Genomic DNA, 25,254 nt, shown 5'->3' with positions numbered 1-25,254 from the left:
AGGAATTTATCCATCCTTCTAAATTATTCAATTTGTTAGCATCTAATTGTTTGTTGTGGTCTCTTAGGATCCTTTGTGTTTCTGTGGCACCAGCTGTAAAGTCTCTTTCACTTATGATTTTGAGTCTTTTTTTCCTGTTAGTCTACCTCAAGTTTTGTGACTTTTATCAAGAAACCAACTCTTAGTTTCACTGATCCTTTTCTATTTTTTTAATCTTTCATTTATTTTTGCTCTGATTTCTGTTATTTCCTCCTTCAACTAAATTTAGGCTTAGTAGCTCTTCTTTTTTTCTAGTTCCTTCTAGTGTAAAGTTAGTGTGAGGTCTTTCTTCTTAATGTAAACATTTACCATTATAAACTTCCCTCTTAGAATTGCTTTTGCAATATCCCGTAATTTTAGTATATCGTATTTCATTTTCATTTGTCTCATAATATTTTCGGGTTTCCGGTTTTCTTCTTTGACCAACTGGTTTTTCAGGAGCATGTTGTTTAATCTCTACATATTTGTCAATTTTCCAGTTTTTCTCCTGTTATTGATTTCTAGTTTCATATCATTATGGTCAGAAAAGATGCCTGATAGTACTGCAATATGATATATCCTGAAAAATGCTCCATGTACATTTGAGAAGAATGTGCATTCTGCTGCTGTTAGATAGAATGTTTTGTATATATCTGTGGAATCCTCATCTAAAGCGTAATCTAAGTCCAAAGTTTTCTTACTGATTTTCTGTCTGGATGATCTATTCACTGTTCAAAGTCGGTAATGAAATCCCCTATTATTGTTGTTGTTCAAAAGAATTAATTCCTCAGCACTCAGCCTTCCTTATGGTCCAGCTCTCACATCCATACAAGACTACTGGAAAAACCATAGCTTTGGCTGTATGGACCTTTGTCAGCAAAGTGATGTCTCTGCTTTTTAATACACTGTCTAGGTTTGTCACAGCTGTTCTTCCAAGGAGCATGCATCTTTTGATTTCAATTTTAATTATTGTTGTACTGCTGTCTATTTCTCCCTTCAGATATTTGCTTTATATATTTAGATGCTCCAATACTGGGTGCATAAATATTTTCAGTTATTATATTCTTTTGATGAGTTGACCTCTTTATTATTGTATAGCAACCCTGACACTTTTTACATTTTTTTTTTTTTTTACTTCTATTCTCTTTTATGTAAGAATAGATACTTCTGGGTCTCTTTTGGTTTTCATTCACGTGGAATATCTTTTTCCTTCCCTTCACTTTCAGTCTATGATTAGAGAATTAGTCCATTTACATCTGGAGTAATTTTTGACATTTAAAAGCTTATTATTGCCCTTTTGTTAATTTTTTTCTAAGTGTTTTATAGATCTTTCTCTCATCTTTTATGATTTGATGGTTTTCTGTAGTGGTATACTTTGATTCCTTTTGCATTATCTTTTGTATATCTACCAAAGGGTTTTTGCTTTGAGGCTTGCCTAAAACATCCTACAATTATAGCAGTTCATTTTAAGCTGATAACTTCAATAACATACAAAAGCTCCTCATGTTTATTCTCTGTCCCCACATTTTATGTTCTGATGTCACAATTTACACCTTTCCATATTATGTGTCCAGTAAAAATTATTTAAGTGTCTGACTCTTTGTGACCCCATGACTATAGAGTCCATGGAAATCTCCAGGCCAGAATACTGGAGTGAGTTCCCTTCTCCAGGGGATATTCCCAACCTAGGGACTGAACCCAGATCTCCCACATTGCAGGAGGATTCTTTACCAGCTGAGCCACCAGGGAAGCCCAAGAATACTGGAGTGGGTAGCCTATCCTTTTCTCCAGAGGATCTTCCCAACCCAGGAATTTAACCAGGATCTCTTTCACTGCAGGCAGATTCTTTACCAGCTGAGCTATTACACAAGCTCCAAAGTTATTGTAACTACAGAGATTTTCAATACTTTTGTCTTTTTACCTTTATACTAGAGCTATATGTGATTTACATAATACCATCATATATTATTTTAATACAACTTTATATTTACCTGTATCAGTGAGTTTTATGCTTTTATGTTTTCATATTTCTAATTAGCATCATTTCAGCTTAAAGAATTTCTTTAGCATTTCTTGTAAGGCAGGTTTAGTGGTGATGAATTCCTTCAGCTTTTGTTTAACAATATCTCTATTTTTCCTCCAATTCTGAAGAACAACTTTGCCAGAAACACTATTCTTGATTGGCAGTTTTCTTTCTAAGTTCTTTTAGAACTTTCAATATATTATTCCACTCTGTCTTCACTTTTTTCTTTTCTTTTGCTCCTCTGACTGTATGATTTCCAGTGAACTATCTTCAAGCTCATTGATCCTTTCTTCTGTTTGATCTTCTGCCTTCTCTCATCTCACTCCAGTTTCCACATGTCCATTCAGGATCTCATAGAACTACTACTAATTATGTGCCCCTTTAGCTCCAAGATGCAGATTAATTAGAACCATTAGGCAGCAGCTAAAAAAGTATATTGTCAAATCCCTTCTAGGGAAAACTGAGACTTGTGTTCTAGCCTGATGTCTCTGTGGTAAGCGTGGGGAGACAGTGGCAGGATGTGCTTACACATCTGTTAGAAATTGCTTACTTGTTTTCTATGGTGAAAGGGGACTGTGAATGCCAAGCCCTTTTGGTTCTCTAAGCTAGGTGATTTGGGAGCCAGTCCCTTGAGTGGCAGTCATAAAAATTGGGGTGCTAGATGCACAGACAAGCTCTTTCCAGAAAGAAGCTGGACACTCACTTTTATCACTGGTGAGAGGGAGAGGAAAGTGCTCACAAGCCCTTTCAGGCTCCTGGAAAAGCACATTCAGCTTACAGATGCAAGCTGGTTAGAAGCCCAAATCTGGGGCAGCAACTAGAAAAGTATGCAGTTAAATTCCTTCCACAGAGAAAATGGTAATTTTGTGTTTTATTCTGGTCCCTCTGTGTTGAGCCCAAGGGTATAGCCAAGGTTAAGTGTTTGCACTTCTGTTTAAAACCATCTGTTTGCTTAACATGGTCCTGGTGGGTGCACAAATGCTGATTCCCAGTGGCTCTCAGAGCTGGGTGATCTAGGAGCTGGTCCCTTCGGTAGCAGCCATAAAAGTTGAGGAGCTAGCTGTGTGGTCCAAACCCTCTGTTTCTCAGGGAGAAACTGTCGGGTTCCCCCATGGTTAAACTAAAGGTTTATGGCATGAATGTATCTTAGCTTTTACTACTCATTTCAGTGTGGTTATTTCCTCAGTCACCTCAATGTATAGGAGGAACTAAACTAGTTTCTGTATTTCTCTCCAAAGGAACTGATCTGTGTGGAGCTGCTCATTCAGTGCATCTGTGGGAGGAAGAAAAGTCTGACGCCTTGTATTCACTCTGCTGTCTTGGTGACGTCCTTTGTATTTTGTTTCCTTTACTTTTAATGAGCTCCAGGACATTTTAAACAGTAACTTGTAACAGAGCGCAGTGACCTCAGTCCTTAGCACAGCAGCCATTTCTGTGCATCTTTACTCCGTACCCTGTTACCAAGCAATGTGTCCTGTTCACCTATTGGTCAGTGCCTCAGTGGGCCCCGCCCATTCAACCAACTGTCAGTGAGCGACCGTTAGTGGTCCTGCTCAGCCACTGGACAGTGCAGCAGCGAGCCCCGCCCACAAGCAACCGTTAAAGTCATGAGTTAGTGAGGGGATTGAGACAACAGAGGGGGTGCGGGGTTGTGAGGTGGAGAGTGAGGTAAGAGGCAGATTCAGGCCTTCTCCTGGAGGCCCTCCAGCTCACCTAGCCTTGGGCCAGACTGGGGACTGCATCCTGCAGAGCTCCCGAGACCTCACTAAGGCCCTCCGCTAGCCTTGTCCCAGTCCTTGAGGCAGCAGTGGACCGGTCTCCCTTCCCTGTTTCTGCGACTCACTGCCTGGGCCGCACCCGCTGAGACCTGGTCTGCCCCCTTTGGGTGACCCGAGGAGACTGAAGAGCAGGTGAGCTGGGTGCCTGGCTCCCTAAGCAATGGCAGCTCGGCAGGATGTGGGAGCCTGGCTCTGAAGGAGCTGCCGACTGCGATCCACCTTCTCTTAGCCAGGATCGGGACCTTGGAGGGTGAAAGTTGTGCCTTAAGACCCTGCCCTTTTTTGTCAGCACCGAGAATAAAAGTTGTCTGGCACAGATTCACAAGAGTATCATTACCTGACAGTTACCTCACCACGACCTGACCTCAACAGCAAAGGATTTGACACCAAAAAGTTCGCAACAACTAACCATGCCCCTCCCTCACCTTTTGCTTTTAAAGGGGTTTGCTGAAAGCTTTCAGTAACTTTGGGGTTCTTAGGGCATGGGCAACCCATCTCTTTGTATAAATCTGTAATCTTTCTCTGTTCCAAACTCTAATGTTTTAGTATTGATGGACCTCAGTGTGCGTCGGGCACAGGGACTTGCGATTTGGTAACAATAGGAGGAGATAACACTGGTCACTGGGTAAAGGACTACCAACCCCAAACTCAAATATGAAGAGAGATAAGGGAGACTCATACGTCTAAGGCAGGTTGGGACAACTAAGCTGAGGGTAAGGAGTTGGGGAACAGTTCTAAAAACAGCGAGATAATCCATTACAAGTTCATTCCAGAACCTTATATGTATTATTTAATAAGAAAAATAGGATTTCTTAGTATTTAATATCAAATTGATACTAGAACCCTCACTCAGACCATATAAAAGCAGGTCATATGTCCTAAATGGGATGTGAGGCCTCCTGCTGGAAAGAAAGGAGGTACCACATGTAGAGTATCAGGTGCCCTTCAGTTATCCATTTACTTTTACCATACTGCAGTTATTTTTAACTAGCTAAACAGATCTACAGGTTATATTATCTAGATTATTCCTCACAAAGTGAAGTCACTTTAAAATATTCCTACAAAGAAAGAGCATATTGAAGAGAATACTAATAACAAATAATGAAAGTTAAGAGATATGAAAGAAAGCAGAACATGATATTACTATCTGTCACTCAACTGCCTAGGATTCTGTCCATCCTAGAACCACTGGAGAAAGCACTCTTAAGTTCACTGTGCTGCATCAATGGAAAGCTTAGGAAAATCCATTACGATAGCCTATTATAAAATGTTAAGGGGATTAAAAGATTACTTTTAAATGGTAGATAAAGTTTTCAGATTTTCTTAGGAAGTCAGTGGATAATACTGAGAAGATAAATTAATACCAAGAAAATGTCATTATTATTTAAGTAGTGATACTCATTTTCAATTGTGTCAAACTTATACCTCTTGGTATTTTAGATTTGATAGTTTATCCAGGCTAATAGAATGTATAATATAGGTTATGAGATACTTACTCTTTTCAAACCAGATTCTCATTATTTCTATCACCTTTTCTCCAGCATTTGGTTGGTTTTCAAAGTTATTGCCACATCAGTTATATTTAACTAGTTAAAACAGATATAGAGATTATATTATCCAGAATTTTCCTCACAAAGTACAGTCACTTTAAAATATTTCTACAGGGCTTCCCTAGTTGTCCAGTGGTTGAGAATCACCTTGTAATGCAGGGAACACCAGCTCGATCCCTGGTCTGGAAGGATCCCACATGCTGCGAGGCAACTAAGCCCTTGTACCACAACTACTAAGCCTGTGCTCTGGAGCTTGCAAGCTGCAACAACTTAGTTCACATGCAGCAACTGCTGGAGCCCCTGTGCCCTACAGCCCATGCTCTGAAACAACAGAAGCCACTGCAATGAGAAGCCTGCACACGGCAGCCCCCACTTTCTGAAACTATAGAAAGCCCACGCGAAGCAATGAAGACCCAGCCAAAAGTAAATAAATAAATGAATATTAAAATATATTTCTACAAAGAAACAGCATATTGAAGAGAATACTAATAATACAAATAAAGTATTTAGGCTGATGCAAAAGTAACTTGCAGTTTTGCATTGCTGAATTTTGCTGTTCGATACTGGAATATATTCTTACATGTGGTTATGTTATACATCATTTTAATGCTCACTTCTTGCTTTGTTTTGCTAATGACTTATTACTTGCTCTTTATTTTAGACTAAGGAAACGATGTTAGACAAAAAGCAAATTTGAGTGATTTTCTTATTGAGTTCAAAATGAGTCATAAACAACATGTTGCAGAGACAACTTGCAACATCAACACACTTGGCCTAGGAACCGCTAACAAACATACTCTGCAGTGGTGATTCAAGAAATTTTGCAGAGCAAATGAGAGCCTTGAAGATGAAAGAGAACAGTGGCCAGCCATTGGAAGTTGACAATGACCAACTGAAAGGATCATCAAAATTGATCCTCTTACAACTATATGAGAAGTTGTCAAAGAACTCAACATCAACCATTCTATGGTCATTCGGCATTAGAAGCAAATTGGAAAGGTGAAAAAGCTTGATAAGTGGGTGTCTTGTGAGCTGATCAAAAGGAAAAATCATCATTTTGAAGTGTCATCTTCTTTTATTCTAGGTACCAACAATGAACCATTTCTTGATTGGATTGTGACATTTAATGAAAAGTGGATTTTACATGAAAATCAGTGATGACTAGCTCAGTGGCTGGACCAAGAAGAAGCTCCAAAGCACTTTTCAAAGCCAAACTTCACCAAAAAAAGGTCACTGTCACTGTTTGGCGATCTACCGATTTGATCCACTACAGCTTTCTGAATCCAGGCAAAACCATTACATCCGAGAAGTATGCTCAGAAAATTGGTGAGATGCACCAAAAACTGCAATGCCTGCAGCTGGCATTGATGGATAGAATGGGCTCAGTTCTTCTGCATGACAACACCCAACCACACATAGCACAACCAACACTTCAAAAGTTGAACAAATTGGGCTATAAAGTTTTGCCTCATCTGTCATATTCACCTCACCTCTCACCAAGTGACTACCACTTCTTTGAGCATCTTGACAACTTTTTGCAGGGAAAATGCTTCCATAACCAGCAGGAGGCAGAAAATGCTTTCCAAGAGTTCATGGAACCCTAAAGCATGGATTTTTATGCCATAAGAATAAACAAATTTATTTCTTGTTGGCAAAACTGTGTTGAATGTAATGGTTCCTATTTTGATTAACTAAGCTTGAGCCTAGTTTTAATGATTTAAAATTCATGTTCCAATACCACAATTGCTTTTTTACGAACCTAATAAGGAATATAAAAGAAGGTAGAACATGATTACTATCTGCACAGAAGGTACAAACAAAGAGGAGAAAGAAAATGTGGTGAGGAGAGTGCTAGAGTCTTTGAGATGCCCTATAAAATCATAGGGACAGTAGTCCACACTTCAGTTTAAAGAGATAATGACAAATGCAAAGCTGTGCTAAGTATACTTGCCTTACTCAACTTCTGTTTTAAACTTTTTATTTCATAACTTAGCTAACATATTATGCTAGATAATTCAAAAGAAAATTTAAAAATTACATTTTGGAAAGTAGAAAACATTGAATGTCTATTCAAAATTATGCAGTCATGTGCGGGCTGTGTATTAGTTCACTCATTCATTTACTTAATGCAATAGTTATGAAGGGTTACAGACACTCAATTTTCAGTCAGACAACTCTACCACTTTTTAATTTGCAAATTAATTAACCACTACTCTAGGGATAACAAGAGTACTATCACTCTGGAACCTCTTTTATAAGGATACTAATCCCCATTCATAAAGACTCTGTCTTTATGATTTAATCACCACCCACTGCATCTACCTTCTAATAACATCATGTTGAGGATTAGGTTTCAATACGAATTTGAGGTGACACAAATATTCAGTCTACAGCATTCCATCTCTGGCCCCCAAATTCACGTTCTTCTCACATGAAAAATACATTTATTCCATTCCCAGAAGTTTTAACTGCTTCCAACATCAACTCAAAAATCTGAAGTCCAAAGTCTCATCTAAATATCACCTAAATCAGACATGGGTGAGACTGAATGCAGGATTCATCTTGAGGCAAATTCCTCTCCATCTGTGAACCTGGGAAATCAAATGTGTTCTCTGCTTCCAAAATACAATGGTGGGACAGGCATAGGACAGACATTCCCTTTCCAAAGGGAGAAATAAAAAAGAAAGGAATGACAGGTTCTAAGCAAGTCTAAACATTAACTCTGGATAATAATCTTTGGCTCTATACTCTCCCACCAGGCACACTGGAGCTGTGGACCCCTTCCAGATCTGCTAGGGTAGGTAGCCACATAGTTTTGCCAGGTAGGGGTTGGGCCCTACAGGATGTAGCTGGTCTTGTCCCCATATGGCTTTGGAGGCAGCCCACATGGTAGCTCTCACAGGTTAGAGTCAAGTGCCTGTGGCTCAACTGGGCTTTACCGGTCAGGTTCACGATGGTGGCCCTGGCCCACCGCTCCACAGTGCAATGGAGATAAGGGAACTTACTATTTTACTTAGTCAAAAGAGGCTAAGCTTCAAAGCCTTGCTTAGATATTTCCTCAGCCACATATTCACTTTCATTACTCACAAATTCTACCTTTCATGAAACACTACACGTGAACACAAATCAGCCAGGTTTTTGCCACTGTGTCACAAGGACCATTTTTTCTCCATTGCTCGATAACATGTCCTTCACCTCCATATGAGAGCTCATCAGGATGCCCCCTTTACTGTCCACGTTTCTACCAAAATTCTGTTCAAAATTATTTGGGTATTCTCCAAGAAGACTGAAGCTTTCTCTACAGTTCTCACCTTTCCTTTCTGGGCTTGCATCACAGCTGCCCTTGACAATCCATTCATTTGTAGCAACGTAGTCTTTTCCTCTCTGGAGGAGGACACGGCAACTCACTCCAGTACTCTTGCCTAGAGAATTCCATGGACAAAGGAGCCAGGTGGGTTATGGTCCATAGGGTCACAAAGAGTCAGACATGACTGAAGCAGCTTAGCACAGCACAGGCTTTTTCTAGAATGAACCTCAAAACTCTCCCAGCCTCTACCTTTTACCCAATTTCAAAGCCACTGCCACATGTTTAGGTATTTATTACAGCAGTCTCCCCTCAGTACCAGTTTCTGTCTTTGTCTGTCTGGACTGCAATAAGAAAAATACCAGCCCGGGCGACTGACAAGACAGCAGAAATTTATCTCTCACAGATCTGGAGGCTGAGGAATCCAAGATCAAGGCAGTGATATATCTGTTATCTAGAAAACACCCACTAATGGTTCATAAATGGCTGCTTTCTGTAGTAACCTCATTTGGAGGAACGGGCAAGGTACTTTTGAGGTTCTCTTTTTATAAGTGAATTAATTCCATTCATGAGAGTTCTGCCCTCACTACATTATCACCTCCCTAATACGATCCTAACACTTCCTAATATCATCATGTTTTGGGGGGGACGCAAACATTCAGTCTATAGCAATAATCAGTCAAACATTATTGAAAATGTTTTGAAACCAAGGGGAAGGTTCTTAGTGGTAAAGGAAGACAGCGGCACATAAATCTTAGACATCCATTTTGGGTAAATGGATGAAAAGTGGAGTTAACAACCAAGTAGGGGTACACAAATATGGGGCAAGCTTGAGGTTTGGCAAACAGAAATAATAGTCTTTGGGGTCTTGATTTTAAAATGCTTCTGTGTCAGCTAGATACACAATATGAAATTTGGGTCTATTCCTCTAGGGAAAATTCTAGAGTCACATAACAAAAAGTGAGAGTATAAACTAGGTACCATAAGTCCTAGACCTCTATTCAACTCTTAAATGCTTGACCACCTGATTTTTGCCAAGTTTCTTTTAAAGGAAACCAAAGGTTTTATAATCACCTAATCCAAAGGCTTACTCTTAAACCTCTAACCACTACTGATTCCTTGACCAGTTGCCCTTTCTCTCCCTTCGGCCCGAATAAGCCTTTCTAAGGCTCTGTCTTCAAACTTCACTTACATTTTCTTCCTTGGAGATTTCACTCAAGTAGCTTCCACGCTCTCTCCCATGCAAATCGCTACCAACTCACTTCAATCCCTGAATTCTATCTCAAGTCTCACCAGCACACCATGCTACGTAATTTTGACACCTGGATTTACTCAAGCACACTGAACTGGGCCAAATGGAGTTTTCTTTTCCTTCAAAACAGTTTCTCTTTCACATTACTGTTCAGTTCAGTTCAGTCACTCAGTCATGTCCAACTCTTCGCAACCCCATGGACTGCAGCACGCCAGGTTTCCCTGTGTCCATCACCAACTCCCGGAGTCGACTCAAACTCATGTCCATTGCATTGCTGATGCCATCCAATCATCCATCCGTTACCTAGATTCAAATGTCGGCAAGGGTCAACTTTGAAAATGCCTACTTCCTTATCCCCTCCATTGAAATAGCTGTCACTTTGTTACGAGTTACAAAATTAAAAGGGTGTCTGTGTGTTTCCCCCTTTCTAATCTTACTGCTGCAAACACAGCTCAGTTCCTCACCAGTTCATTCAGACTGCTCTAAACAGCCTACTAACCAATCTGTCTACTCTCTCTCTCCCCATATTAATTCTTTCAACTCACCAGTAACAGATTAATCTTGGAAACTCACAATAAGGTACTTTTGCTAAAAATATATATAGTTTGCCACTGCTAACATAGTTGGAAATAATGTCCCCACTTTCAATTTTCCACAATGTAACTCTATAGTGAAATAGTTAAGATTATGAATTTTATTACCAGTCAGACTTAGACTAAGATCTAAAAACATCAATTTAATAGCTGTATGACCTTCAGCAAGTCATTTCATATCTTTCCATCTGGAAAGTGGGAATAACACTAGCACCACCTCATAAAGTATTCCGAAGGTTCTATAAAATAATGCATGCAGGGTATGTGGCAAGAAGCACAGCATGCAGGTGTTCATTAAATGGTAGCTAGCTAGCATCACTTTATTCATCTTCCAAACAACATCAATTTACACTATTTGTTATTCCCCCAAAATATCCAATGTATTCTCTTTTTCTTTGCTCATGTATCCTCCTTGCTCTAGCATAACCTGTAAATTGCCAACTTTCAAGACCCACCTCAAATACCATGTCTTTCAAGAAGTCTTCTTGGATGTCCTCAACCAGTTGCAATTTCTCCCTGCTTGATGTTCACATCCTCTCAACTTCTGGTATTTACAATATTGTGTGACATATTAAAATGATGTTTACTACCTAATTCCCACCACTTGACTGTATCCTCTCTGAGGACAGGGATATTATTTTGAATCTTCAGTAAAAAATGATTTGATATTAGAAACATTGTTCTCTGTTGATCCCCCAATGCCCGAATAGCATTTTGCATGCAGGAATCATTCATATCACTTCCCTAATTTTGCTCTATTTCTTCTCTGTATCTGTGGAGCATCGGGAACAAGTTAAATATATTAACAGATGAGAAAGGGGCTAGTGAGCAATTTTTTATCTATCACAATACATCACAACGTATTACTAGTTATATGGAATTTAATAAGGAGACCACCAAGGTCTGTAGAAGCCCACTAAACTGTTCTAAATAACTTAATATAGTACAATTATTATAGAGATTTGTAGCATTAAAGTGAAATTCATGAGCTAAAGAAAAATAACATGGATTTTACATAAATTCTCCAAAGATTTCTGCATTCCATGAATGTTACTTTAGTGTTATAGCAGAGTCTGAAAAAAATTAGAAAACAAGATCAATTCTTTTTGAATTGAAATATTACACAGTTCCATTGTTCAACAGAACAAAGGTTTTAGATATGGAGTATAGCCAATATGAATTCTTATGAAGCATCAGTTTTTATTACAATGTATATGTATTTTATGACTGATGTATCCCAGATGGTAAAATTACAACATATCCAAGGAGTTCTGAATAATCTCAGAATTTAATGAGACAGTGTGAATAAATACATACAGAATAGGAATGAAGACAAATGGCTACTTATAATAGAAATTGCTTTTATTGTTTGTATGTGACTGAGAAAAATAATGATTGTTCCTCCAAACAAAAAAAGTTGTCATTATTATTTTGCTCTCCAACACTGTTGTTAAGTACATACATCTGAAATACAGACTAACCCAGATGACGCAACTCTTCTGAGTTTGAGAAAACTAACAGTTTCTGTACCACTATCTGACACTTGGGGAATTTCAACATTATAGTTTCAATTTTCGTCACTTCCATTTCTAGATGATATCTCCTTCTTTGTTAATTAATCAACGGCTGCAATGGGTCTCGTTGCTTTATGGGGGCTTTCTCTAGCTGCGGTGAGCGGGGCTACTCCTGGCTGTGGTGCCTCTTCTTGTCGCTGAGCACAAGCTCTAGGCACCTGGGCTTCAGGAGTGGCAGCTTGTGGGCTCATTAGCGTGGCACACAGGTTCTAGGGTGTGAGGGCTTCTGTAGTTGTGGTGCATGAGCTTAGTTGCTTTGCATCATGAGGAATCTTCCCAGACCAGAGACCAAACCCATGTCCTCTGAATTGAGAGGGTGATCCTTATCCATTGTACTACCAGGGAATTCTGATATCTCACTTGTAAACAATGACTGTATGACTACAATACTGAATCTTCTTACTTCCAAAGAGAATTTAAAGTGAGAAAAGATAATTTTAATATTATAAATTAAAATTTCATAATATTAAAGAGACAGTAAAGAAAACATCAGAACTTAGGAGTCAAACAATGCAGTTTCTATCACCATGCAACTTCCTACATTTATAATCTCAAGAGGGCTCAGTGTTTCCAACTATAAGGGAAAGAAGGAGGACTGGATGATCTCTAAAAATTTGTTCAGTTTTCATATTTTTTTCTTCTTCTTCATTTTTCAAACTATGAAAGTATGACAACTCATTTACAGGCGATTTGGAAAATACAGAACAAAGTTACATCGAGTTTCAACATATAATTATTTTTTAAGCCGATAAATTAAGATTTTTTAGTTGGAGTTTCAATATAAACCTTTCAAAAATTAACAGAATAGACCGAAAAATAGAAGGATATAGTAGACCTTAAGAAGCACTATAAACCAATTCAAGATAATTAAGATTTATATAATTTTCACACAACAGTAGGATACAAATTCTAATTCAAGTTCCCACAGACTATAAACCAGGAGACACTGGAACATCAGTTCAGTTCAGTTACTCAGTCATGTCCGACCCTTTGTGACCCCACAGACTGCAGCATTGGCAGGCTTCGCTGTCCATCACCAACTCCCAGAGCTTACTCAGACTCATGCCCATCAAGTCGGTGATGCCATCCAACCACCTCACCCTCTGTCGTCCCCTTCTCCTCCTGCTTTCAATCTTTCCCAGCATCAGGATCTTTTCAAATGAGTCAGTTCTTCGCATCAGGTGGCCCAAGTATTGGAGCTTCAGCATCAGTCCTTCCAATGAATCTTCAGGACTGATTTCCTTTAGGATGGACTGGTTGGATCTCCTTGCAGTCCAAGGGACTCTCTAGAGTCTTCTCCAACAACAGAGTTCAAAAGCATCAATTCTTCAGTGCTTTCTTTATACCCCAACTTTATAGTCTAACTTTCACCTCCACACATGACTACAGGAAAAACCATAGCTTTGACTAGACGGACCTTTGTAGGCAAAGTAATGTCTCTGCTTTATAATATGCTATCTAGGTTGGTCATAGCTTTTCTTCTAAGGAGTGAGCATCTTTTAATTTCATGGCTGCAGTCACCATCTGCAGTGATTCTGGAGTCCCAAAAAATAAAGTCTGTCACTGTTTCCATTGTTTCCCCATCTATTTGCCATGAAGTGATGGGATCAGATGCCATGATCTTGGTTTTCTGAATGTTGAGCTTTAAGCCAACTTTTTCACTCTCCTCTTTCTCTTTCATCAAGAGGCTCTTTAGTTTTTCTTTGCTTTCTGCCATAAGGGTGATGTCATCTTCATATCTGAGGTTATTGATATTTTTCCCAGCAATTTTTGAAACCAGCTTGTGCTTCATCGAGCCCAGCATTTCTCATGATGTACTTTGCATATAAGTTAAATAAGCAGGGTGACAATATACAGCCTTGATGTACTCCTTTCCCGATTTGGAACCAGTCTGCTGTTCCCTGTTCGGTTCTAACTGTTGCTTCTTGACCTGCATACAGATTTCTCAGGAGGCAGGTAAGGTGGTCTGGTATTCCCATCTCTTTCAGAATTTTCCACAGTTTGTTGTGATCCACACAGTCAAAGGCTTTGGCATAGTCAATAAAGCAGAAGTAGATGTTTTTTTGGAACTCTCTTGCTTTTTTGATGATGCAACGGGTGTTGGCAATTTGATGTCTGGTTCCTCTGCCTTTTCTAAATCAGCTTGAACATCTGAAGTTCACGGTTCATGTACTGTTGAAGCCTGGCTTGGAGGATGTTGAGCATTTCTTTGCTAGCGTGTGAGATGAGTGCAATTGTGTGGTAGTCTGAGCATTCTTTGGCATTGCCTTTCTTTGGGAGTGGAATGAAAACTGACCTTATCCAGGCCTGTGGCCACTGCTCAGTTTTCCAAATTTGCTGACATATTGAGTGCAGCACTTTCATGGCATCATCTTTTAGGATTTGAAATAGCTCAACTGGAATTCCATCACCTCCACTAGCTTTGTTTGTAGTGATTCTTCCTTAGACCCATTTGACTTCACATTCCAGGATGTCTGGCTCTAGGTGAGTGATCACACCATCGTGGTTGTCTGGGTCATGAAGATCTTTTTTGTACAGTTCTTCTGTGTATTCTTGCCACTTCTTCTTAATATCTTCTGCTTCTGTTAGGTCCATACCGTTTTTGTCCTTTATTGTGTCCATCTTTGCATGAAACGTTCCCTCGGTATCTCTAATTTTCTTGAAGAGATCTCTAGTCTTTCCCATTCTATTGTTTTCCTCCATCTCTTTGCATTTATCACTGAGGAAGGCTTTCTTATCTGTCTTTGGTCTTTGGAACTCTGCATTCAAATGGGTATATCTTTCCTTTTCTCCTTTGCCTTTAGCTTCTCTTCTTTTCTCAGCTATTTGTAAGGCCTCCTCAGACAACCATTTTGTCTTTTTGCATTTCTTTTTCTTGGGGATGGTCTTGATTACTGCCTCTTGTACAATGTCATGAACCTCTGTCCATAGTTCTTCAGGCACTCTGTCCTTCAGATTTAATCCCTTGAATCTATTTGTCACTTCCATTGTATAATTATAAGGGATTTGATTTAGGTCATACCTGAATGGTCTAGTGGTTTTCCCTACTTTTTTCAATTTAATTCTGAATTTGGCAATATGGTATTAATGATCTGAGCCACAATCAGCTCCCGGTCTTATTTTTCCTGACTGTATAGGGCTTCTGCATCTTTGGCTGCAAAGAATATAATCAATCTGATTTCAGTATTGACCATCTGGTCAATGTCCATGTTTAGAGTCTTCTCTTGCGTTGTTGGAAGAGGGTGTTTGCTATGACCAGTGCATTTTCTTGGCAAAATTCTTGTTAGCCTTTTCCCTGCTTCATTCTATACTTCAAGGCCATATTTGCCTGTTACTTCAGGTATCTCTTGATTTCCTAGTTTTGCATTCCAGTCCCCTATAATGAAAAGGACATTGTTTTTTTTGGGTGTTAGTTTTGGAACATACCCAGGGACATAAAACAAGATGCAAAAACTTCTTAGTCTAAAGGCATTGAAATCACACAGAGTCAATTCTTATTACTGTAGAATTATATTAAAAATCAATATCTGAAAAGGATATCTGAAAATAACCCACATATTTTCAAATGCTATGTGACATTTACCAAGAGAGATCTTTGCCTTAGCCACTGAAAGCCTCAATCAAGTTAGAAGACTAGAAAAACAGAGAGGGTGACTGGAGAGAAGAAAGCATTTAAATGAAAAATTAATACCAAATATATTTTAAAAACCGCATGTATTTGGAAATTAAATGCTCACTTTTAAATGATGGATGTATCTAAGTCATAACAAGGAAAATTAGAAAAATATTAACAACAGAATAAAAATGAAAAGAGAAGTTATCAGAATTTGGTGCATGAAACTAAAGCAACTAAATACAATGTATGGAAACAAATAATGGACACTAGCATAAAATTTTGTGATATTTGAAAAATATCTGTACTTTAGTTAATCATACTGTATCACATATTAATTTCTTAATTTTTTTTTACAACACAGTATTTCTTTATATTCTCAGAATTGGATTAGAAGTTTCAAGGCTCATCAAAATTTTTTAAAAATCACTAAGCTTATAAGGTTTCTAGATTTTTAGCAGTAATATTAATTGCCAGAATAAATGGACCTATGTCAAAGTTTCAAGTGAATATAAATTAGAAATCTAGCATTCTATTCATACTCAGTCAAACAAGTGGAATCAAAATGTCTCAAATTTTTATCTAGGCAAAAATTCATACATTTTCTAAAATGTGTATATTATACATACTATACATATATATACACATATATGTATATAAAAGCTTTTCTACTACACTTGATAAAGGCTTGAGAAAGAACAACAATAAAAAAAGAGACGGTGAAATTGGAAAACATAAACTAAATGAAATGAGAGCACTGACTATGAATAGAAAAAGTGAAACAAACTAGATAAAGGTAAAAGATCATCATATAGTCCAGTTGTTTTTAAACATGGCTGCTCTTAAGAATCATATCTGAAGCTTTGGAGAAAAAACAATATCTGGGCATTTTTATTTTTCAAAAAGTTCCACAATAATTCTAACGTGCATCTGGATTTTAAGAAGTGATTATAAGTTTTTCTATTAAATGGTAGTTTTCATGATATTCTATTATTTCCTGTTGACCAATCATGATACATGGTATCAAATGAATAATAATTACATAATCACAATAGTAAAAGATGTTTATCAATTTTCACAATCAATAGCCAGACAAAAAATAAAAGATAATTACAATTGCAAGCCATAATGGGAACAGGATTAATCTAACAATATAAAATAATTACATATAATTTGAGATGGGGAAACAGTGGAAACAGCGTCAGACTTTATTTTTTTGGGCTCCAAGATCACTGCTGATGGTGATTGCAGCCATGAAATTAAAAGACGCTTACTCCTTGGAAGGAAGGTTATGGCCAACCTAGACAGTGTATTTAAAAGCAGAGACATTACTTTGCCAACAAAAGTCCGTCTAGTCAAGGCTATGGTTTTTCCAGTGGTCATGTATGGATGTGACAGTTGGACGGTGAAGAAAGCTGAGCGCCGCAGAACTGATGCTTTTGAATTGCGGTGTTGGAGAAGACTCTTGAGAGTCCCTTGGACTGCCAGGAGATCCAATCAATCCATCCTAAAGGAGATCAATCCTGGGTGTTCATTGGAAGGACTGATGTTGAAGCTGAAACTCCAATACTTTGGCCACCTCATGCGAAGAGTTGACTCATTGGAAAAGACCCTAATGCTGGGTAGGATTGGGGGCGGGAGGAGAAGGGGACGACAGAGGATGAGATGGTTGGATGGCATCACCGACTCGATGGACATGGGTTTGGGTAGACTCCGGGAGTTGGTGATGGACAGGGAGGCCTGGCGTGCTGCAATTCATGGGGTCGCAGAGAGTTGGACACGACCGAGTGACTGAACTGAACTGAACTGAACTGAGGGGTAGAATGACATGGTAAGTAGAAGTGATGTGGTAACAAACATGCACGTGTTCATCCACTTAGCCAGTCTATGTTTCTTGGCTGATGGATTTAGTCCTTTTACATTTAAGACAAATATCAATATGTATGATTCTATTACCATGTTCTTAAATCATTTTGGGTTTATTTTCTGTAGATCTTTCCCTTCTCTGTGTTTCCTGCCTAGAGAAGTTCCTTTAGTATTAGTTGTAAAGCTGGTTTGGTGGTGCTGAATTCTCTTAACTTTTGCTCGTCTGGAAAGCTTTTGATTTCTCTGTCAAATCTGAATGAGAGTCTTTGCTGGGTAGAGTATTCCTGGTTGTAGGTTCTTCCCTTTCATCACTTTGAATATACCGTGCCATTCCATTCTGGCTTGTAGAGTGTCTGTTGAGAAATCAGCTGATAACCTGGTAGGAGTTCCCTTTTAATATTTTATCTTTGTCAGCTGGATTCCTCTGTGTGTTGGTGTGGTCCTCCTTGAGTTTATCCTGCCTGGGGCTCTCTGTGCTCCCTGGACTTGGTTAACTATTTCCTTTCCCATGTTAGGGAAGTTTTCAGCTACTATCTCTTCAAATACTTTCTCAGGTCCTTTCTCTTCTCTTCTCGTTCTGGGACCCATATAATGTGAATGTTAGTACATTTAATGTTGTCCCAGAGGACTCTTAGGCTGTCTTCTTTTTTTTTTTTTCATTCTTTTCTCAATATTGTTTTGTGGCAGTGATTTCTTCCATCCTATTTTCCAGGCGCTCATCCATTCTTCCACCTCAGTTATTCTGCTACTGATTCCTTCTAATGAGTTGCTCATCTCTGTGTGTTCTCCCTTTCTTCTAGGTCTTCAGTAAACATTTCCTGCATCTTCTCCATTCTTCTTCTGAGATCCTGGATCATCTTCACTATCATTATTTTGAATTCTTTTTCTGGAAAGTCATCTATCTTCACTTCATTTAGTTGTTTCTCTGGGGTTTATCTCGTCCCTTCATCTGGAATATAACCATCTGGCTGTTCATTTTGAATAACTTTCTGTGATGTGGTTTTCATTCTAGCAGCTGTGGAGTCATGGTTCTTCTTGCTTCTTCTGTCTGCCCTCTGATGGATGAGGCAAAGAGGCCTATGTAAGTTTTCTGGTGGGAGGGACCTCTGGTTGAATACCTAGGTCTTGCTCTAGTGGGCAGGGCCTTGCTCAGTAAAGGTTTCATTTGGTCATAACCTGATGGATGGGGCTGCCCTCCCTCCCTGTTAGTTGTCTGGCCTGAGGCAACACAGCCCTGGAGTCTGCAGGTTCTATGGATAGGACTAATGGCAACCTCCAAGACAGCTTATGCTAAGGGGCACCCCCAGACTGCTGCTGCCAGTGACTTCATCCCTGCGGCAAGCCACTGCCGACCCACACCTCCACAGGAGACCCTCCAACACTAGCAGGTATGTCTGGTTCAGTTTATTGTGGGGTCAGTGCTCCTTTCTCCTGGGTCTTGGTGTGCACAAGATTTTATTTGTGCTAAAAGCAGAGTCTCTGTTTTCCCCAGTTCTGTGGAAGTCCCGTAATCAAATGCGACTAGTCTTCAAAGTCACATTCCCTGGGGATTCCTAATGTCTTTGTTGGATCCCAAGGCTGTGAAGTCTGATGTGGGGCTCAGAACCTTAACAACAGGGGGAGAACTTCTTTAGTATTATTGTTCTCCAGTTTGTGGGTTGCCCATCAGTGGGTATGAAAGTGAAAGTGTTAGTTGCTCAGTCGTGTCCAACTCTTAGCAACCCCATGGACCGTAGCCTGCCAGGCTCCTCTGTACATGGGATTCTCCAGGAAAGAATACTGGAGTGGGTAACTGTTCCCTTCTCCAGGGGATCTTCCTGATCCAGAGATCAAACCCAGGTTTCCCACATTACAGGCAGATACCTTACCACCTGAGCCACCAGGAAATCCCAGTGGGTACGGGGTTTGACTTTATCATGATTTCGCCCCTCGTACTGTCCTGCTGCAGCTTCTCCTTTTCCTTTGGACACGGGGTTTCTCTTTTTGGTGGGCTCCAGCATCCGCCTGCCAATGGTTGGTCAGCAGCTAGTTGCGATTTTGGTGCTCCTGCAGGAGAGGATGAGCACATGTCCTTCTACTCCTCTACTGTGAACCAATCTCCCGTATTTCTTCATTTAGCCATTCTGGCTGTTACTCCTCAAAAGCCTTCTGTTCCCCCTTGCTGAATTATCAGCTCCTCTCCTGTATTTCTTAACCATGTATCAGAGTCAAATCTCACCAGCGCCCCTTTCATCACATCTGTGTTAAATCTTGTCAGCTCTGAAGACTTGCTAAACTTTATCAGCTTTGTAGCACGTGCTGGTTGTCAGTGTTTATTCTGTCTCCAGTTAACATACAACATCCTTTAATTTGGCAATCATATTAGTCTAAAATCTGTATTTCTTGCCAAATTTTAACATCCAACATTCTTCATCTCCTTCAATCCCCATCTGGAGCCTTCTGATAGAAGTCTAATACCTTCTATCATCTTTCATGAGAGATGCTTTGATCACTGTCCTCAAGACAATTAAATATACCAGATATGAATTCTCTTTGGCAAATGTTCACAGAGTGTTTCACTGTCCTTCCCACCTAAGCAGCCCAATATGATTATAATGTTATCAGCTCTGAAGTCAGGCAGTCAAAGAGGAGTGTACAATCTACCAATGCAATAGTTGTATAACTGGGAAAGACATTTAACCTCATAATTTTATCTGTAAAATTATATTTCATGAGAGGTTATAAAGATAAATTAAAAAATAAGTATATGTAATAAAGAACCGTTATAGTAATAAAAATGCTTTTGTGGCAGGGATAGTCAAGTCTGGAAGTTCCCCCAACTCTTCCAGAGTTGTAAACTTTTTCTTTTTTATTCTTAGGAAAATTCCATGAAGAAAATCCAAAATACAGATAAGGAAGGTGAGGACTATAGTAACAAAAAGAGATGGGGTTCTACTGGGATGAATCTGAAGACACTGTGTATCAGTCTACAAAGTTTAAAACTATGTAAGTCTACAATTCTAACATTGTAAAGAATTACTTGAAATCCTCACATACTATTGACAAAAGTATAAACTGGTAGAAACCTTGGGAAGGAAATTTTGAACTATATAACAAGAGCCTTTAAAATGTATCCACATAGTAATAATATTTCATCAAAGTTAAATTGATGATTTGGGTAACTACCTTGTAGTCATGTAAGAATAAAAATATGTCTGTTTTTGGAAACAGCATACTGAAGTATCAAGTGGTTGAAACAGATTGCACCTACAAGTTTTTGTAAAGGTTGTACTCTTTGCTGTGTGTGGTCAACTAGCGTGGCACTAACACACTGCACATGTGAGCTGCCATTCCCATGGCCACCTGTGAGCTGGCAATGGGCGATAGCAGGTGGTGTTGAAACTAACCATTGTTAGTCTTATGTGTCAGCTTGGCTGGGTCAGGGTACCTAGATATCTGGTCAAGGATTATTCTAGATGTTGCTGTGTGAAGGTGATTTTTTTTAGATGAGATTAACCTTTAAATTGATAGGTTCTGAGTAAAGCAGATTACCCCTCACAATGTGGACAGGTCTTATTTAATCAGTCAAAGGCATTAACAGAAAAACAACTGACCTCTCCTAAGCAAGAAGGAATTTTGTAGCAGAACTAACTGCCTTTGGACTTGAAATGCAACTCCTTCCTGAGTCTCTAGCCTGCTGGCCTACCCCATCACATTTTGGACTTATTAAGACACCACAATCATATGAGCCAGTTCCTTAAAAATGAATTTCTCTCTGTGTATACACACACGCACACATACTCTGTTGGTTGCGTTACTCAGGAATTACCCTAACACATGGGAAAGTAGCTCACTTAACGAAATACAGCAGCTGCTTTCTTTAGTAAGCAATCTTCTGGGTGTTGTCAAGTTTTTATCAGATTCCAAAATTAGACTCCAGAGATCCAAAAGAGCTAATTTTAACAGTATTTTCCCCCCAGTTTAATCACTGCTTCAGTGAAGGAATAGATTTTTTTAAACTTCCCTAATCTGCAATTTTCAGTAATACCACAACTTACTTAAATGATTCTCAAATATATGTTGAATTATATATTTTCCAGAATCATTACTTTCAAATGTTAACATTGAGAATATTTGGGAAGTTGGGTGTTAAGCAACTGGAAATTCTCTCTTCTGTTTCTGAAACTTTTCTGTAAGTCTGAAATTAAATCAAAATAAACCAATTTCTAAAATATAGCCTTTTTAGAGATTGGTTCAAGATGGGCAACTAAATACAAGCCAAAGCCTTCTCATGCCACCACAAAGTGCCTGGAAATTAAAGAAGATTTTATCTCCAGATCACCTTACCCGCCTCCTGAGAAATCTGTATGCAGGTCAATAAGCAACAGTTAGAACCGGACATGGAACAACAGACTGGTTCCAAACTGGGAAAGGAGTATGTCAAGACTGTGTATTGTCACCCTGCTTATTTAACTTATATGCAGAGCACATCATGCAAAATGCCAGGCTCGATGAAGCACAAGCTGGAATCAAAATTGCCAGGAGAAATATCAATAACCTCAGATATGCAGATGACACCACCATTATAGCGGAACGCGAAGAGGAACTAAAGAGCCTCTTGATGAGAGTGAAAGAGGAGAGTGAAAAAGTTGGCGTAAAACTCAACATTCAAAAACCTAAGATCATGGCATCTGGTCCCATCACTTCATGGCAAATAAATGGGGAAACAGTGACAGACTTTATTTTCTTGGGCTCCAAAATCACTGCAGATGGTGACTGCAGCCATGAAATTAAAAGACGCTTGCTTCTAGGAAGAAAAGCTATGACCAACCTGAACAGCATATTAAAAAGCAGAGACATTACGTTGCCTACAAAGGTCCGTATAGTCAAAGCTATGGTTTTTTCAATAGTCATGTATGGATACAAGAGTTGGACCATAAAGCAGGCTAAGCACCGAAGAATTGATGCTTTTGAACTGTGGTGTTGATGAAGACTCTTGAGAATCCCTTGGACTGCAAGGAAATCAAACCAGCCAACCCTAAAGGAAATCAGTCCAGAATATTCATTGAAAGGACTGATGCTGAAGCTGAAGCTCCAATATTTTGGCCACCTGATGCAAAGTACTGACTCATTGTAAAAGACCCTGATGCTGGGAAAGATTGAAGGCAGGAGGAGAAGGGGACAGGAGAGAATGAGGTGGTTGGATGGCATCACCGACTTGATGGACACGAGTTTGAGCAAGCTCCGGGAGATGGTGATGGACAGGGAAGCCTGGCATGCTGCAGGTCCATGAGGTCGCAAAGAGTCAGACATGACTGAGTGACTGAACTTAACTGATCTCCATATGCCCTTAAAGATATAATAATAGTAATAAGGAAGCAATATCCTCAGGTCTCCAGAAACTATGAGAAATCCTTTCAAGAAAGAAAACACATGGAATGAAAAAAAAGATACATGGAATGAAGAGGAGGACCCCACAGCCCAACACACCCACAGAAAAAAACTCCCACAAAGATGTACGCTGGTCCAAGGGTGTGCTAAGATAATGAATGCAGGAGACTCTGGGACAACAAGAGAATGACTTGTTGGGTACTAAGTACAGCACAAGGGTCACCTCTGCTCAGGTCAGGCTTTAAGCAACAGAGATGTCCATTGTCAGGCAGAGTGGAGACAGGCAATCCCAGGAGTGAAGGGGGAAAACAGGAGCTTCAGGAGGTTACCAATACCCAGGAAAAAGAGAGGGTTCTCACTGCCCAGAAGCAGCGACTGGCTCACCCCATCCAGGAGCTCTGTGTCAGCCACTCTTTCACATTTGGAGAAAAGCTAAAGTAAACCAAGAATTCATAAATAATCTCAAGTATACAGTTGAGCATTCAATCACAGCAATCAAAGAGAAAATCCAAAACTAAGAGGATACAAACGCAACAAAACAAATAATTCATTACTTAAAAAACACACGTTTAATAAACTAAATAGGATGGCATTTTAGAATAGCGACTAACTTCAGAAAGATATGAAACGGTATTCATTATTTAAAAGAATAGAAGAATATCATGGAAATTTAAACCGCTGAAATTTAAAAAGAAATCAAATAATATACTATTAAAATGGTCAAATAAAAATCAGTAAACTGCAAGATTGAGCCAAGGGTTTTTCACAGAATGCAACCCAAACTTTAAAAATGATGTATAAGAGAAATGAATAAGCTAGAAAACAAACAAGTGAAAAACAAGCTCATAACTAAGCAACAGAGTTGGTTATGATTAATGTAGGCTGCCATTAAAACAACCAACCGACTGGTGATTTAAATAACAGTCTTAAAACAACAGAAAACAAGCTGGCTTTCTTACAGTTTTGGTGGCAGGAAGTCCGACACGAGGCTCCGGCTGACCTGGCTTCTGATGAGAGCCCTCCTGGCTCATGATCACTACCTTCTCACTGTATTTGCTCTCACACAGCCTTTCTCTCGTCCATGACCAGAGAGCGAGCGAGCTTCCTGGTGTCTCTTCTGAGAAAGCAACCAATCCTCCAAGATCAAGTCACTACTTTTTTTTTTTTTTTTTTTGACTTATACAAAATCCCTTTCCCATTAAACAATGGTTCTAGGGCTACATTTTTATTCTTTTGCCTATTCCATTATTCTGGGTTGCATGTACACAAGGGAAGGGTCAGCTTGTATTCCAAAATTCAATTTCCTTGTTTCTTCTCTGAAAGTTCATAGGTTGCCCATTCCTTCCATCCTCCAGCATAGTGTTGAGCACTGTTAAAGCCCAGAGATATTGCTGTGACCATAGCCTTCTTGCTTCTCACCCCAGCTAAACAAGAAAACACTAGACTGTCAGATTTGGATGGCTTTACTTCTTTGTACTTCTCTTTGAAGTCTTTTGGGTTCATCTGTAGAGCTTCACCTACATCATCCAATGGTATATTGACAGACCCAGGGATTTTTCCATACTCATGAATTTCCCATGGCTCTCTAACATCAATTAACATAATTTTTTTGGACTTCAGGAGGTTTTTAAGTTCCATATAAGTGACATCTTCACAAATAGCGGTACAAAAATTGTGGCGGCAGCTTTTTATTGACTTCAAACCCCAGAGCGCAACCTCCGCAGACCCGAAGATCGTCCGGCAAGTACTCCAGGGCAGCAGGCACCGCAGCACCATCGCTGCTAACCGCTTCGTTCTCCCGCTCCTCCACTTCCGGCCGCACGGCGAGCTAGGTCACTACTTTTTATGACATCATTTCACCCTAACTACTATCCTTAGAGGCCTGATCTCCAAACACAGCTGGAGATTAGGGCTTCACCATATGATTTTAGGAGCTCAAAAACATTCTGTCCACAATAATCAGTAAAACGAAAGCTGGGTCTTTAAAAGGAGAAAATTCAGAAATAAACCATTTTAGAAACATATCTGCAAACTATAGAAAAATTTAAAAGTTCCTAGATGATATCTTGTACATATTTAACATAAAAGAAAAGTTTAAAAGTCAGATAGAAAGAGTGTAAAAACAGAAAAATCTATGTTAATCTCATTTAGGAAAGTAGATTTTAAATATCCTAGCTAAAGCAGATCAGCTCTGAAAAGTAAGTCAGATGTATCAGAATATTAAGAGAAAAAGGGATCATGGCTAAATAGGCAGTGAGAAGTCATAGTTAATTAGTCCGACACTGGTCCCTCCAACCTGACTTCCCTCACATG

General features: G+C 39.3%; 1 protein-coding gene, 1 long non-coding RNA gene and 1 pseudogene across 9 annotated transcripts in view; 1 reads left to right on the top strand and 2 right to left on the bottom strand.

Moving 5' to 3' along the window:
* ZCWPW2 (zinc finger CW-type and PWWP domain containing 2) overlaps positions 1-25,254 on the bottom strand; it is a 134,037-nt gene that overhangs the window by 85,837 nt on the left and 22,946 nt on the right. The window contains exons 1-2 of one of the 7 annotated variants that reach the window (XM_081526964.1): positions 9,866-10,103; positions 8,681-8,791 (exon numbers count right to left, since the gene is read on the bottom strand). The exons of 4 other annotated variants lie outside the window; for them this stretch is intronic. The gene's annotated coding sequence lies outside the window, so the exon portion shown is untranslated. Of the gene's footprint in view, positions 1-2,009; positions 3,508-8,680; positions 8,792-9,865; positions 10,104-25,254 lie in introns of those variants that run through there. 2 more of the 7 variants (XM_081526962.1, XM_081526960.1) reach the window with 2 other exon arrangements.
* LOC145520497 (uncharacterized) lies at positions 3,668-7,026 on the top strand. The gene is made up of 3 exons (XR_014064513.1): positions 3,668-3,951; positions 6,031-6,368; positions 6,454-7,026. It is a non-coding gene; the product is annotated as an uncharacterized LOC145520497 (long non-coding RNA).
* LOC145520495 (thiosulfate sulfurtransferase/rhodanese-like domain-containing protein 3 pseudogene) lies at positions 12,950-24,755 on the bottom strand (annotated as a pseudogene). Its single transcript, XR_014064512.1, has 2 exons — positions 23,901-24,755; positions 12,950-15,468 (listed from the first exon to the last, which is right to left on the bottom strand). The product of XR_014064512.1 is annotated as a thiosulfate sulfurtransferase/rhodanese-like domain-containing protein 3 pseudogene (transcript).

This window comes from Giraffa tippelskirchi, chromosome 9 (assembly GCF_054371585.1).
Source record: "Giraffa tippelskirchi isolate mGirTip1 chromosome 9, T2T-mGirTip1v1.2.pri, whole genome shotgun sequence".
In the NCBI taxonomy this organism is placed as follows: Eukaryota; Metazoa; Chordata; class Mammalia; order Artiodactyla; family Giraffidae; genus Giraffa; species Giraffa tippelskirchi.
Note: the sequence above shows the minus strand (reverse complement) of the source record. Positions and strands in the feature narration are given on the sequence as shown.